This window comes from Choloepus didactylus, chromosome 1 (assembly GCF_015220235.1).
Source record: "Choloepus didactylus isolate mChoDid1 chromosome 1, mChoDid1.pri, whole genome shotgun sequence".
NCBI classification, from domain to species: domain Eukaryota; kingdom Metazoa; phylum Chordata; class Mammalia; order Pilosa; family Megalonychidae; genus Choloepus; species Choloepus didactylus.
Genome location: NC_051307.1, coordinates 101,038,523 through 101,055,676, shown reverse-complemented (window position 1 = coordinate 101,055,676; position 17,154 = coordinate 101,038,523). Strand labels below are relative to the sequence as shown.

The 17,154-nt window shown below is 35.3% G+C and overlaps 1 pseudogene; it reads right to left on the bottom strand.

The window, feature by feature from the left end:
- Positions 1-629: 629 nt before the first annotated feature.
- On the bottom strand, positions 630-1,139 carry LOC119519095 (annotated as a pseudogene).
- Between the last annotated feature and the right edge of the window lie 16,015 nt (positions 1,140-17,154).

Below are 17,154 nucleotides of genomic sequence, written 5' to 3'. Positions count from 1 at the left end.
CTAACATCTCTTCCAATTCTAAAATTCTGTGAATTTAGAGGCTGACTCCCAAATCCTGGCCTTTGCTACTGCCTCAGATTCTCCATCACCAGAATCTCTTTAAGCTAGCCAAACCAAGTGGCTTGTCATCCTCCAAAACCCAACATTCTTGTTCCCAGATGAATTTGAAGCTGGAGTTGCATCACTTTAAATAAAGGCAAATGTCAAATAGTCTCAATTCTAATCTTAAAGTCGTAGCTTCAAAATGAAAAAAAACAGTTCTGTCTGGAAATGACACATATTTTTTGTGGGAAGAAGAAACTCTTCTTGCTTCAGTGCTTTAGTTTATGGAGAGAACAGATGGAGAGGAAGGAAAAGGAAAGTACAAAGGCCAATACTCTACTCTGAAACTGACTGGTTGGGTAGTTGTGGCCCAGAGAGGACCCCAAAACAAAGCACTGTGGTTCATTACCATCTCAACTAAAAGAAATAATAATGACAGCATTGACCATTCACACTGGGTGTCCTTCCAAGAAGTTCATGATTAACCTACATCCCCTCAATTCTCATGACATCAAGGTAGAGAATGGGGGCAACAAGGAGGTCACAGTCAGTTCCTTGCCATGAGAGCTGTGTGTCAGAGACCACTCTCAGTGAGTCAGTCCTTGAAAGTTAGGTTCACTGCATGGAGGCAGGGCCATAGGCTGGCTTAGCAACATGTCCTCTATGCTGCTGCTAGCATCTCGCTTTTCGATGTCCTCATAAGAAGTCCAGGACAAGTAATGCTGTAGCTTATAGGCACTAAGGAAGTCATGAGGACACCTTGTTCCCCATTCCATATTACAAGCTGCATGGTGCAAGTCAGCATCTCTGTGAGCATCTTCCAATACCTTCCTGGCTTGTTCTTGCAAATGGTGAATTTGCTCAGCTATGACTGTCAGTTTGTTGGTGGCATTTACTCAAATGAATTCATCAGCCTTCTGCACGTGCTGTGTGAGCACCACAAGGTCTAAAGGGTCCCCAGACCGGCGGGTGTGGAAGGGACTCACCAGGGCCAGGCCACTGGGCGTTGAGGTGAACTCCACCAGGGCTCCTGATGCAAACTGAATCTCTTGATTTTCAGTGAGTCCATCTGTCTGCACCAGCATTACAGCAGCCATGACAGCACCTTAGCCTCCCTACCTGCTGCACGGAAGAGCATGCATATCGACCTACTCTTTAAGAAATACTAAAGGGAGCCCTACAGGCACAACAGGAAAGACGGAAGAGAAATTTTTGGAGAAGAGTGTAGAACTGGAGATTATCAGTAAGGGTAAAAAGAAGGAAAAATAAGATATGACATATAATATCCAGAAGAAAAAATGGTAGAAGAAAGCACTGTCTTTAGAAGTTAAGAACACAGGTTGCTGGAAATAGAATGAAGGTGGAATTGGGTCTTTGATTCTGAAAGAGTACAGAATGTTCAACAGGATTTTTGTAAATATCTAGAAATAGATACCACAATACTATCTGATGGCAGTACAATACTGTAATTATAATGAACAAAGCTGAGTGTAAGTATAGTTGAAAGAGGAAGGCTAGGGCCATGTATGACACCAGAAGGATAGTATAGTGTATAATAACTGGAACTGTATAACTTAGTGAAACCTGAGTAGAAAATGATGGTAATTAAATATACAAATACAAGAAAAGTTTTTACATGAGGGAGAACAAATGAGTGTCACCACTACAAAGTGTTGAAAATGGGATGGTATATGGAAAAAATACAATCAATGCAAACTAAACTCTATAGTTAATGTAACAGTAAAATATTCTTCTATTACTTGTAACAAAGGCAATATACCAAAGCTAAATGTCAGTAAGAGGGGGGTATAAGGAAGGGGTATGGAATTCTTGTGGTGGTGGTGGTGGTTGTCTTTCCTTTTTATTTTTTATTATTCTATATATTTTAATTTTTTTCCTCTTCTTTCTTTGAGGACGAAATGAAAATGTTATCATATAGATTGTGGTGGTGAATGCATAACTATATGAGTATAATGAGAGCCATTCATAGTTCACTTAGGATGAATTGTAAGGTGTGTGAATAAGACTGCTTAAAAGCAGACAGAACGACATAAGTGCTTGAGAAAATATGAACAGATATTCACTCTTGGTAGGGAAGAAGAATGGTGCAGCCCCTCTGGAGGGCAGTGTGGTGGTTCCACAGGAGGCTGGGTGTAGGGCTACCATATAATTCTGTAACCCCGTTATATGGCATATGGTTGGAAGAACGGAAAGCAGGGACACAAATAGACATTTGCACATTAATGTTCATTATCCATGATTTGCAATTGATGAAGGTAACCTAAGGGTACACTGATGGATGAATGGAGGGGTGAAGTGTGGTGTATACATACAACGGAATATTGAGTGTCTATAAGAAGGACTAAAGTCATGAGGCATGCAATTAGGTGAATGAATATTGACGGCATTATGTTGAATGGAATAAGCCAAATATGAGGGGACAAATAGTGTAAGGTCTCACTAATGTAAACTAACTATAATGAACAAACACCAAGAATTGAATTTTAGAACATAGGTTATCTGGGGATAGAATCTGAGCAGAGATTGTACCATCAATGTTTAAGGAATATAGAATATTCAATAAGGCCTATTGTAAGGGTTCCTAGATTGTAAGCTCTTACAGCAATCACATTTATTCTTGAGTTTTAACTGTTATTTCTAAATTCTGAGATGATGAGCTCTGTGTGTATCACCTGGTAGTTCCCTGGAAATTTGGGTATCTGTGTGACACCTGAGACTCAGAACTTGAGTTATGCAGCTCTGAAAGTCAGCATTACTCCATACAGCAACTATTAAAAAAGGTGAAAAAGAAATCAAACTACAGTTAGTGATATGAATGAAATGAACTTGGTTAGGACTCAGATAAGTTAGAATATAGGGTAAAGGATGATATAGACTGTATTTTAAAACTCCAACTTCCGTGTGAGAGTAAAGTAAGAGAAGTTTATCTGGTACAAAATTTATATTTTCTTTAGTACACTATCTAATTAAACCTGTCTGGTCAATTTATTTAAACGATGTAATTACCTGGAACCTAGAATAGGTAATGAGATCTTGTTATTCTGTACAGGGTAATATAACACCCCAATACATCCCAGGATATTTTGGGTAGAAAATAAAAAAAAAAAATTATTTGCCAAAGTCCCCTTGAGGGACTGGGGAAAAATGTGGAACTATTAAATTTCCCCATCTGAGGAATTCCTGCCATTCTCTTAAGCTATAGGGGCTCACAATTTAATAAGCCAAGCCCTTGATCTAGAGGCTTGCCCTTATCTCTCCGATGGCAAAGCTGAGCCTACTTATCACTATGCCTAAGAGCAACTCCCAGAGAACTTCTTTTCTTGCTAAGATGTGACCTGTATATCTAAACCAACTCTGCAAATTAACTCACTACCATCCCCCCTACATGAGACATGATTCCCAGGGGTGTAAGTCTCACTGGCAATGTGGGAAATCACTCCCAGGGGTGTAAATCTCCCTGGCAATATGGGACATGACTTCCAAGGATGAGGCTGGCCCTGCCATCATGGGATTGAGAATTCCTTCTTGACCGAAAGGGGGAAGAGAAATGAAACAAAATAAAGTTTCTTCTGGCTAATCATCCTAGAAGTTATTTTTAGGCATTATATAGATATTCTTTTAATTTTCTAGTGTATTAGGAATAGCTAGAAGGAAATACCTGAAATTGTTGAAGTGTAATGCAGTAGCTTTGATTCTTGATGATGATTGTATAACTATGTAGCTTTTGTCATGTGACCATGTGATTGTGAAAACCTTCTGACTGATGCTCCTTGGACCCAGTGTATAACCACAAAAAATATATAAATAATAGGGGTATATGAGGTATGGGATGTTTTAGGTGTTCTTTTTATTTTTTATTTTTTAAATTTCTATTATTTTTTTGGAGTGATGAAAATGTTATAAAATTGATTGTGGTGATGAATGCACAAATATATGATGTTATTGTGAGCCATTGACTGTATACATTGGGATGGATTCTGTGGTGTGTTAACATAGCTCAATAAAACCACATGTAAAAAAATAAATCATGAAAAGAAACCAGATACCTAGTTTCAGGGTTAAAATTAACTGAGGTATTTTTACAATGGAGGGAAATAAATAAAAGCTTGAACACACACGCATACACACAAGTGTATACGTGACATGTCCAAGGTCCGTTATTCCTCACTACAGGTTTCTATGCCATATCATGATCCTTTGTGTGAACCATTGTTTCCTGTTTCTTTGTATGCCTTGCTATCTTTTTTTGTTTGCTGTATTTTTAATATTTTAATATTTTATCTATGGAATTCAGTTACTTCAGTGTCTGGCCTTAAGCTTGTATCCATCTAGTGTTATTACAGATATTTCCTTGAATGCCAGGTGCTAAAAAAAATAGACAAAAGAAAAAAAAAAAATGAAACACCTTTCCCAGTCTTTTCTTCAGTACTTATGCTGCCTAACAATAAATTTAAATGACACCCTGAAGCAAAAGTGTAGTGTCCTCCCCAGTCTTTTTCAGTGTGCTTGTCATGGGCATGCACACTTGGCCCTAGGAATTCTCCCATTTATTACATAGATTGAATTTCCCTTTTCCTCTGAAAAATGCATCAACATGTCTCTCTGGTTTTTGCTTTCTCACTTATAAAATCAAAACAACAATATATGTCTTTAATGGCTCTTGTGAGTCAATGAAAATAATGGCCTTGGATATGCTTAAAAAGTATAACATACCATTAATAACAGGGGCTATAAATCTTATTGAGGTGAAATGATGTTAATAGAAAAATATTTTTCCTTTCCCTAAATGAATTTCTAATGTTCTCTAGAATTCATTTTCTTGCATCAATGAGTATCATTGGACATATTACCTTATTATATAATGAGCTTTACAGCTTGTTTCTAATGGTGTTCATCACAAAAGTTTAGATATGATTGTTTCACTAATGGGAATAGAAAGAGCAGGGGTTTTTTTTTTGTTGTTGTTGTTTTTACATGAAGATACAAGAAATATATTAGCCCAAGAATAACTTGTAGATCATGGCTGTACCTCAAACATATTCTTGGGAAAGTGTCAATGGGATCATCTTTGCGTACTTGGACAGGGACTGTTCCAGGTTACTAAAGCTGCCAGAATGCAAAATACCAGAAATGGATTGGCTTTTACAAAGGAGATTTATGAGGTTACAAATTTACAGTCCTAAGGCCATAAAAGTGTCCAAAGTAAGGCACCAACAAGAGGATAACTTCACTAAAGAAAGGCTGATGGTGTCCAGGACACCTCTGTCAGCTGGGAAGGTATGTGGCTGGCATCTGCTGGTCTTTTGCTCCCGGCTTGCATTGCTTTCAGCTTCTGATTCCAATGGTCTTCTCTTTAGTGTCTGTAGGTTCTCACTTAGCTTCTCCATGGCAAACTCTGGGTTTCATTTCTTAGCTTAGCATCTCCAAACATCTTTCTGTCTATATCTCTAAAATGTGTCTGGGCATTTTCTCTCTAAGTGTCTCTCTGAGTTCTCTTCAAAATGTCTCTGCCTTGTACCCTGTCATAGAGGATGCCAGTAAAACAATTAAGACCCATCTTGAATGGGTGGCATCACAGCGCCATGGATATAATCTAATCAAAGTTCCCACCCACAATTGGGTGGGTCACATATCCATGGAAACAACCTAATCAAGAGATCCCACCTGCAATAAGTCTGCACCCACAAGAGTGGATTAAAAGAACATGGCTTTTCCTGGGGTATATAATAGATTCAAACCAGCACAGGGAATAATGATACAAATTTTTAAAAATAATGTTTTCACACAGATACACAAAATAAGGCAATTGGGATATTGCTTTGACAACCATGAGAGTAAAACAAAAGGGAAAAGAGGATTCTCCCATTTCCTGAATGGAATGCAAGGTTGTTTCTTTGCATCAGTGCTTCACTGATCCTAACAATGTGCCAGCATTTTGATGGTGTTGATATGGTGTTTAGTGACTCTTGCAGTACTCCATCCAAAGTTCTACTATGGATAATAAGAGCTGGCACTTATCTTGACGTGTAGCAACAGGTGGTGCAATTGTGGAAGTGGGTATGGTAGACTTGGGAATTTCTGGAAAGATTATCCTTGGCATGAATGTCAGTTCTCCTAAATAACATCCCCAACAGTGCTTGTGGTGGAACCCCTATATAACTGTATTATCACAGGAGTTAATAGCTGCAGTCCAGTGAATTAAAGAGACAAAAATCAGAAAAGAAAGATGTAAGGTACCAGATGATTGACGCATAACCCCAGGAAATCCTCAGAAATAATTGGGATTACCAGAAAGACTGGAAGTCCAGCAATTCTTTGTGCGAGTAAGAAAACAGAACCATGTTTCTGATTTAGGCCCCTGTGACCTGTGATAATAGAGGTTTAAATATATATACATATATATATATATATAATTATAAAGCAAAATTTATATTTACAGCACCTATCAGGACACACCACATAACATTCGTAGTTTATAGTTCTTTATCAGTAGTCATTAACAAAGTACAGGAATCAACCATTAAGAAGATATAAGGATATTTGGCCACTAAGAGATCCTTACAATCAGGTTTTCAACAGTCTTTGGGCTACAGTTAACAGTTCACAATTGCAGCCATTCAATACTTCTATGTTATTTAAGCATAAAACATCCTTTGAAGAACCTCTAAATTGAATAGGTCTGGCTAATTTAACTCAGCAATTATTTATTGAATACTTATGTAGTAAGCAGTATGGTCTCCCAAAGATGTTCATATCCATATCCTTGGGTCTTGTGAATGTGTAACTTTAGCTGGCAAAAGGACTTTGCTGATGTAATTAAGGTTAAGGACTTTAAAATAGGGAGTTTATCCTGGATTATCTGAATGAGTTCAATCTAATCTCATAAATCCATAAAAGCAGAGAATTTTCTCTGGTGGAGACAGAAGAAATGCAGGAAAAGGCACATCAGAGAGAGTCAAAGAGTAAGAAGGATTTGACACACTGATGCTAATGTGAAAACCAAAGGGGAAATGTGCTGGGGAATGCAATGGTTTTAAGAAGCTTTGAGGCTTCTTGCTGACAGCCAACGTGGAAACAGAGGTAAAACTATTACCATGCAAGGAAAAAGAACAGTGTAGGACTTCCATTGCTTAAGAGTTACACATAAGGTACAATAAGGAAACAAAGTAGAGAGATTTATTTTGATTCAAAGGATTGAGATAGGCTCCTTAGAAAGATTGAAAGCATGAGTCAGGCAGGGAAGCTACTTTAAAGATAAAGGGTTTTTTTCCTGAAGTGGAAATGGACAATATCCTCTATTTCCCCTACAAAACTAAGAGCAATCACTGCAATTGGGTTTTCTTTGAATGTTTATATCTTCTAGATAAATTATAACCATCCCCTAGCATTGTTTCATTGATGGATGTATCAACAGATCAAAGATAAAAGAGAGAGAGAGAGATGAAGTTGATAAATGTATATGTATCCTTTTGAAAATGGATTGTCCTAAGGATAATGCACATGAATTCATATAAAACACACTTGATATCCCATTAAAAAATTTCCCTTTTTTTCAGATTACTAAATAATATGCTTATTTTATGTATTAAATATACTAAGACTTCAAAGAAAATAAAAATCACATCTACAATAAAAACATTACACATTGGGGTATACTCTTCTAGTCTTTATTCTGAACAATATGTCACACAGATATTTAACATAAAATTGGAATCATATCACATAAAATAGTGTGCAAAACCCTTTTTCACAGTATATTATCAGCCTATGTAAAATATGATGTGTCATTGTTAATAATTATATAGCAGCAACATGTAATATTTCACAAATTACTTGGAAAATAGATTGGTTCTAATTGCTTACTATTTTAAAATATGTTGCAGTAAACATTTTTGTAGAATGACCTTTGTATGCATCAATGATTATTTCTTTGGTATAGTCATTCCATCTTTTATGAAGTATATTACCATTTCAAGCAAACTGCCCCAAAGATGGTACATTATAAACCGGTACTTAAGGAAGACCCAAAGGATCACAATAGGAAAGCAACAAGAATATTTAACATTTGTTATCAGGGAGTTCAAATTACAAAAAAGGAACCTCATTCATCCAAATCAATCTAGGTCAGCATATCTGGGGTGGAATCGGAGTGTGACAGTGAGAAAATTTTTAAAATTTTTTTTTTTTTTAAACAGGACAAGCATTATGTTGCTTTAAGCTAATTTGTCTTCTTGCTATTATATTCTTGTGCTGAGGACAGGTTGATAATTATTGTTGATCAGTATTTAAAATTCACTTTGTATAATTAGTGAGATTTCTTTTGATCTTGAAACCTAGAAGTGACTACCTAGATTTCCAAGCCTGTTTTCATCTTCCTAAAGGAAAAGAACTAACAGCCATTGAATACCCTCTATGAGGATGACATTGTCCACAGAAAATAACAAACTGAGCTGCAAGGCAACAAAAATGTTTATTTGGGGTTAGTGACCATTCACTCATTTATAGACACAGCTGGCCTACCCGGTTATGAGACTCACCTTGCATACAGAACTCCCATGAATCTTGCACCAAAGTTCTGTGTTCATGGGGCATTGCCAACACTATATGTGATTGGAACAGAGGGCATGCATTTGCAAATGTTCCTTTGTTCCATTCAGACATGATTTACAAAACACAAGTTCAAAGGTCAAAGAAAATTATTAAGACTTTTTAATACAGTGACAGCAGAGCATTAAACCAAGTATAGGGCCCTTCTGGGCATGGGGTGCTATGAAGCTGTCCTTACAGTTCTCATTTATTAAATGCCTTCTGTATCTCCAGTGTATTACATACCATTTTTTTTTATCATCACAAGATTGTCAACATGATTTTATAGAGGGAAAAATGAGTATTTAGGAGCAATTAATCAACTCTACGTATTGTCTGCTCTCAAACAGATTCAAGTTTGAGTCAAAAGTAAAGGAAAATAAAACACCATTATATGTTTATTTGTTATGATCTAGCAAGCACCTGAAGTTCTGTTTTTTCTCCCAATCATTTTTCTCTGCATTCTTCACATTAGCTAATTTCTAATTATCTCTTTTCAAATTTATGCTTCTGAGGTCACATCCATTGTTTCTTAAGTGTGTATTCTAAACTTTTTATTTTAGAACTTATAATTTTTAGTTATAGAATTCCATTTGGTTACTTTTTGTTTATATTTCTCAGCTGAGATTTTCATGCACTGAAAACATTTCATTGAGATTGTTATAATGGTTATTTTAAAATAATTGTCTGCTAGTTTCAATAACTTATTCATCTCTGGGTCAGACTTTATTTATTATCTTTGCCTTTGAGCATGTGTTCTACCTTCTTGGTTCTTTATTTGTTGCATAATTTTGGATTTTATACTGGACATCTTGGATTCTATGATTTTTCTTTAATGATTCCCTTTGTTTTGCAAGCAATTTTGTTGCCTGGGCTTAAACTGTAAACTCCGTATTTTGTGTGGGTGGCAGCTCATGTTTTCATGGCCAACTGTATTCTGCATTCCCTTTTAGTCCTCCATGTCTCTAATTGATGGGTTTAGGAACTCTCGGTTGTTTTTCTCTCACCATAAAAGGGTTCATTGATATCTATGAAGTTTCCTTAAGGAGTATCCACGTAGAAACTTTTCTCAATTGTTGAAATACCCAAAGGAAGTGAAGTGAGATGTAAGGGACACCTTGTAATGAATTTCTCAAAACTTTTATCTCACCTCCAATTAAATTTTCTTCCTGCTGCTTCCATTTTGCATTTTGTTCTCACCACTGGTAAGGCTTTTATTCTTTTGGTATAGGAAAGACATTCTCACAAATCATACCACAGACTCTTCTTTATGGTTGACACTAGTAACTCTATTATTTGACACCTTGAGGTTTTAGCAAGTAGAATTAAAAAAAAACTCATTTTTCTTTCAAGTGCATGGCTCTTGTTATTGAAAACATTATTTTCAAAAATAGTTTTTCAATCATGGGCTTAAAAAGTTCACTAGGTATTTAAATTCTTGCTTCTGTTCTAGGCCACACACACACACACACACACCCACATTACACACATATGTATATATGTATATTTATGTGTGTGTATGTATGTACATGTATGTTTGTGTGTGTGTATATTCATAGTTCCAAAATTTTGTAGCTAGGGGTTCTGGGTTACTGAAGCACAGTCACAGGGACACAGTGGGATATTTTACACAGGGATATTTTACACAGTCACGGGGCACAGTGGGAGAGAAACGAAGCTCATCTATCAGATACTACACCAACTACAACCCTTAAATTGTTTGTACCTAACTATTTAACAAATGGAATTGTTGGGACACTATGAAAAAATTACTGATATGAGAGAGTTTGGGAATGTCTGATATATGCCTCACAGTTCAGGTAGTTACTGATGTCTGAATGGTGTGGGGAGGTACATCAGCTACAATTATATTGCGACAGACACAGCCACCAGCAATGAATAAAACAGGTAGGGGTTATTTTTAATAAGAATGAAGAAGTTCAGGAAAAGAGGTTCATGACTGAGAAAAACTGCTGAAGATTCATTAAGTATCTAGGCTGTCCTGATTGCTATCAGTAGTGTGTGGTTTCATTATCATGACCACAGTATGGTTACTGCACTTCCAGCATCACATCTGCAATCCAGGAAGGAAAAAAAAAAAGAAAAAAAGAAAAAGCAGGAGGCCTGAGAGGCAAAGACATCTTAACAGTTTAGTCTGATCTTTTATAAAAACCTCATAGTGACCAACCTAGAAACTTCCTCTTGTGTCTCACTGTCCAGAATAGGGTAAAATGATCACTCCTAACTTCAATGGAGCAAGGGAAATTGAATATGCTTGCATTCTAGACTTTCAATAGAGGAATTCAACTGAGAAGGGGCTTTGAATGACTTTTGAGTGCAAAAACATGTAGGAAACATAAATTTGCTAATGTCTCAAAATCTCATACGATTAAATGCTGTAAGAAAATATTGTCTCTAATTCTACTAAAATGACTTTTGCATGTTGACTGGCTTGATGAAGCATAAGAAAAAGTTATAAAATGTTGTATTGCTTTTGTTGGGAAGAAAACATCTAGTTTGAATGCTGACTGAAATAAATCTTCTCAATTATGAAAAGGTCCTGTATCTTGTGGCTATATCCTAGGTTATCCTTTAAAATCCTATACGTTTCACATGATAGTTGTTGTGGTAAAAATTGTCTGTTTGCTGGGGTTTTAATTTTTGAGCACTTACCTACACATTGCATGAACAGTGACAAACTCAATCAGAGAGCTAACCCAATTCTACCTCCTCCACTTCATTGAACAACAAAATATCTTGTTTTCTATAGAAGAAATTGATGTAAACTCATTCATGATGGACAACTAATTAACAACTGGGATTGGCTCTGCCAGTTTTGAGATAACTAATAAACATAGGAACTATTGACAGCTGTCAGAATTTTGTAGCTAAAATTAATGAGTAACTAAAACTATGAAAATGAAAAATTCTGTAAATATACTTTGAATTCATTCATTCTTTGGACATTAAATGGCATCAAGAACTGAAGTTTAAGGCAGGGTTATGATTTATGTACCAAGCTTTATGTCTGACATTTTATTGGACATTTTTTATTTTGCTAGGTGAATATCATTTTAAAGGACTTAGAATAAGCAGTATACATAAGATACATTATTTACTAGCAGCCCATGACTGAATAGATCATATAAAAGAGAAGGCAATAAACAGAGAATGCATTCAATAGTTAAAGTTATTTTTAAATACATAATGAAGTTTTATAATATTTCTAAGATACCCACTTGGAATTGACAACAATTTTAGGTATCAAAATTTAAGTAATTCTAAGAGTCTCCAAAAGATTTTAAAGTCATCTTAGGTAAACTCTTTCTAATGGACTGCGTAATAATACAATAATTTGTAGGTATTAGTGAGAAGAGGACAAGTAGATGAGCCTAGAGTAGGACCTTGGAATTTCTGGGCTTATTGACTACACATGGCTAGCAGAGGATCTAAAAGTTCCTGTAGTTCCTGGTGAAAGGAAGAAAAATTGCTGAAAGGGCCAGTGGACCAGCAGGTGCTGGGTTGGTGAAAGGACTAGGAAACATAACTTTTTATGGATATATGATATAGCGAAAAGATTGACTTCTACTGTAACTCCCTTCAATGTAGGTATTACCTCCACTGAAGGATGTACTAAACCATGAAAGACATTGGTCTTGATTTTGCCCCATGTGCCCCTACATCAGGGACCTGGACAGAAATTGCTTACTCAATAGAATGTAGTAGGATGGGTTCCAATGGAGAGTCCATGCCCTCAAGGAAAGGGTTAGAAATTACTCAAGTCTAGAGTAGCTACCATACAGGAATGCTGGCCTAGTGTTGCCAGATTTTCTAATTTGTGATGAAAAGTCATAAATCTTTATTTTATATAAAATCTTCTAGGTTTCAACATATGGCCAAGTAATCAAATTTGGAAGAAATTAATGCCAAAAAAAATACCACATTGTCTATTAACCACCAGTTTGCTGACTTTTCTATAAAGAATGTGTTGGGTTGCTATTTTACAAATAAGCTGTTTAAATATGCAAGGAAAAATAAAGATACCCCAAGATTTAATTTAATGTGGATGTTTTTTCCCAGATAGGTAGTGTGGATGGCCCAACATTTTTCCTACATTTTTATTTTCATCTTTTTTTTTCAACAACCACTTCAATTTGGGAGTCTTTGACCCATCCAAAGCATGTCTTTTCTGCATTACTGCATGTTAGCCTAAGTATCCAGATGCCTAATTGAAGTTCTTAAGAGTCATTGATCAAATGAGCTTTATTTAGATCTACTTGGGATAATCACTCCTAAAGAGAAACTTTGTTTTCTTTTTCCAGTGTGTCTATAATATTTTCTTTTGTGTATCTTTGGGATTTCACCCTGATGTCTCTCTGTTATGCTGTTTTGGTGCTGAATACCCCAGAAGGATACTTTGTCCTCAAGGACTAGAATAATGTTCTGAAGTGATATGCATTTATATAGAAGATATCATAATTTTGAATTCACTTCTACCTGGTTTCCATGCATGCAGGATGAAAATAGCCAGGAGTAGGCCTACTTTACATTTGTTCAACTAGAATAGTGGTTTTATTTGGCTTTCCTTTGTTTATTCTTTTGGTCTCTGTGCCAGTTTGAATGTATTATGTCCTCCAGAAAGCCATTATCTTTGATGCAATCTAGTGCGGGCAGACATGTTAATGTTGATTAGATTGTAATTCTTTGATTGTTTCCCTGGAGATGAAACCCACCCAACTGTAGGTGATAATTCTGATTAGATAATTTCCATGGAGGTGTGGCCCTGCCTATTCAACATGGGCCTTGATTGGTTTACTAGAGCATTATATAAGCTCAGACAGAAGGAGCTAGCTTGCTACAGCCAAGAGAGGCACTTTGAAGAATGCACAGGAGCTGAGAGAGGAGCTGCAGCTTACAGAGACATTTTGGAGATGGACTTTAAAAGCAGGCTTTTGCTCTGGAGAAGCAAAGAGAGGACAAACACCCCAAGATCAACTAAGAGTGACATTTTTGAGGATCTTCAGCCTAAAGAGGAATGTCCTGGGAGAAAGCCATTCTGAAACCAGAACTCTGGAGCAGAGGCCAGCCGAGTGCCTTTCCAGCTAACAGTGGTTTTCCAGACACCATTGGTCATCCTCCAGTGAAGGTACCCCCCTTATCTTGGATACTTTATGGCCTTAAGACTGTAACTTTGTAAACAAATAAACCCCCTTTATAAAAGCCAATCCATTTCTGGTATTTTGCTTAATGGCAGCATTAGCAAACTGGAACAGTCTCAAAAACATATCAAAATAAATCTTAAATAATTATAAACAAAAGTAGGGGCCACATTGGCAAATTTAATGACATAGTGGGTTCTTTTCTTCTACCCATGCCAACAACTTATTGATAATATATTAAAAGTCTTTTTGTATATAAAGTTAAGCTCAAAACTAAAAAGAAAATCCTCAGAATCAGGAATTGAATGAAAAAATTAAGGCCCTTTGGGTAAACATGAGCTTACACAGTAGTGACCCATGAGGTTTTCAGATCAAGGTATAGGTCCAGATGGTTAAGGTTCTAGTGTCTACAGTGGGAAAAAAGGTATAGCCTTTGGATTATTTAAGGTGGAAGAGCTGAAAATGAACCCTTGCATAACTATCCAAACCTCAAATTGGGGCCTTATTTATAAAAGAGATAATAAGTATATGCACTTATTGGCCTGGAGATGTAATAAGAAGACTCATTATTTTTCTGGATTCATAAGTGGGAAATAAAAAAAAGTTGCTAACAGAATCAGATATAAGGATTGAATTACATTGGTGTGAGGTTCATAGAAATTAATATAACAAGTCAATGAATTAACATTAAAACCTACTTTAAGGCCATTGGTTACCCTTGGAATTAGGGTGACAAACATAAAACTCCTTTGAAGGAATAATTGACAAACATTAATTAAAAACAACCACTGATGAAGGTGAGCCTACATACAAAACTTATATATGTAAGGAAATGAAATAATATGAATAAAAGTTAGTTTATGCAATTAAGAGAAGAATCAATCCATCAAGAAATAAAGTAATATAGTAATCTTAAAACACAGCAAAAATAATAATTCTTCAAGTGATTGAAGAACCAAAGTAGAAAATTGAAAACACCATGATTGGGGATCACAGCACTAAAAGAAAGTATAGGGAACTTCCACTTTCTGAATTTCTATTTAGGAAAATTAGAAAATCTGCAAAAATATGGAAGATGGAAACATAGAAAGTTAAGTTTACATTTAGAGGTTGTGTTATCCATGGCAAAATCTTCTGATTTAAAAGGGGCCTGGAGATGGAGCAGCATTTTGACATCCTTGCAGAGCTCATTGTAAATGTGTAGGAAACTAGGTATTGCCAAAAAGCACATGAGCCTGGAAAAACCTCTAAACTGCATTGCAACCCTATAGGACTACACTTTCAGATTAAGGATGAATGAGAAATGGACAGGGCTTTGCAGAGATCTTGGTTTAGGTTTGAAAACATCTCCATACCTAAAACTGGATTTAGGTGATTCTGGATTTATACTGCCCCAGGCATATTCTTCTATGCTAGGGACCATTGGCTCCTGACAGACATAAATCCATACTTACAATGTTCATATTAATATCATTGAAAAACAAAGACAAAGAGAAAATCTTAAATGTTGCCAGAAGAAAAATGATAGATTGCTTTTAAAGGATCTATAATTTGACTGACAACTGACATCCTAACCAACATAACAAAATCCCTGAACAGTAGAATATCTTCAAAGTAGTAAAAGAAAATACCTACTGATGTGTAATTCTGTAATCAAAGAAATATCCTTCAAGCATGAAGGAAAAATACATTTCAGTCAATCATAAACAGTGAGAAGTTCAAACCTAGAGCTCTACAATAAATCATTAGTAAAGAGTGTTCTTTAGGTAGAAGAAAAAAGATGATAAATAAAATTTCATAGGTAATGCAACAAATGAAGAAAAAAAATATTTTAAGTAGAAAATATTCATCAACTATCTAAAATCAAAGTATCTTTGTCTATATAGATAGATTTACATTAAATCTATTTAAAAATTTGTTGGGAAAATCCACTTAAAATTATTTTTAAAGTATTTAGTTACTTAAATCAGTAAGCATAATATTTAACCAGCAGTAGACATAATAATGACTATTTAAAATAGTAACCATAATGCTTTGTTAGTTTTAAATATATGGAGAATTAATATGATAGCAGGTAATGTGGTAGGGGGAAATAGGAAAAAAAAAAAAAGGATTTTCAAGGCCCTTGTAATGTGTGGGACAAGAATAAAAGCATCTATTAATATCTGACTTTGTCAAGTTTAGAATGTATGAGTTACTTTCTAGGAAGAACTCCCAAACAAGCAGAGTACAAAGAGTAATTTCCAACCCAAAAGAGAGGAAATATATTTTTAAATATTATTTTAGAAAAGGCATAAAGTAAAGAAAATGTAATACAGAGAATGCGGAAACTAGTGAAATAGGGTATTTAAATCCAAATGTATAAAAATGTCATTAATGTAAAATGAATAATTTGTCCCTTTAACAAACAAAGACTGTTAACACTACATAGAAAATTAAATCCAAGTATATGCTGCTTAAAACATACATGCAGCATAAAGAAGAATGAGGTTAGGAGACATGTTGCAACATTAAGCAAAGCACATAAGGATAAATATCATATGATATCACTTACAAAAAATGACTAGAACCAGTAAATTTGCAGAGACAGAAAGTAGATTAGAGGTTACCAGGGGATGGATGGAGGGCAGAAAGGGGAGAGTTTGGAAAAATAAAAATAAAATTAAAAAATTAAAAATTAAAATAAATTACAAATTAAATAGGAAAAATGATACTGGAGCTGGCATTGCAATTGGAGAATGAGGAATGATTTTTTAGAGGAAGTAATACAAAAAATAGACACATCTAAAACATGGTGATGTAGAAACCCCAGAGTTAAAGGAAGGGAAAAATATACAATGCATACATCCTCAAAACAGAAACTCCTATAGCTATATTGATATCAGAAAAAAAGTACCAATCAAAGCAAAATTAATTATTAGTGATAGAGATACTTGAGCATAAGAAGGCATGGATGTTCTAAATTAATATGTGTCTAATTAAATAGTTTCATGTAACATAAATAAACAATGTAGAAATATAAGGAGAGAGAAACAAATCTGAAAACTTTTTAAAACATCTCTTTCAAGACTAGATGGATTAGGCAAGCAAAAAATAAAGGCTATTCAAGATCTCAGACACATGATCAATAGTTTTGACCTGATTGACACACACACACACACACACACACACACACACAATGAAGCCAACAGTTGCAGAGTACCCATTCTTCTGATTTTCTAAATTATCTTCTGTGAGATGTATTATTTTCCATATTCAGAGAATATTTCTATTTATATTTATATAGCTATTCAGAAAAAAAAAAAAGTAGGTACTCAGGGTGACATGGAGAGTAAGTGGTAAAATT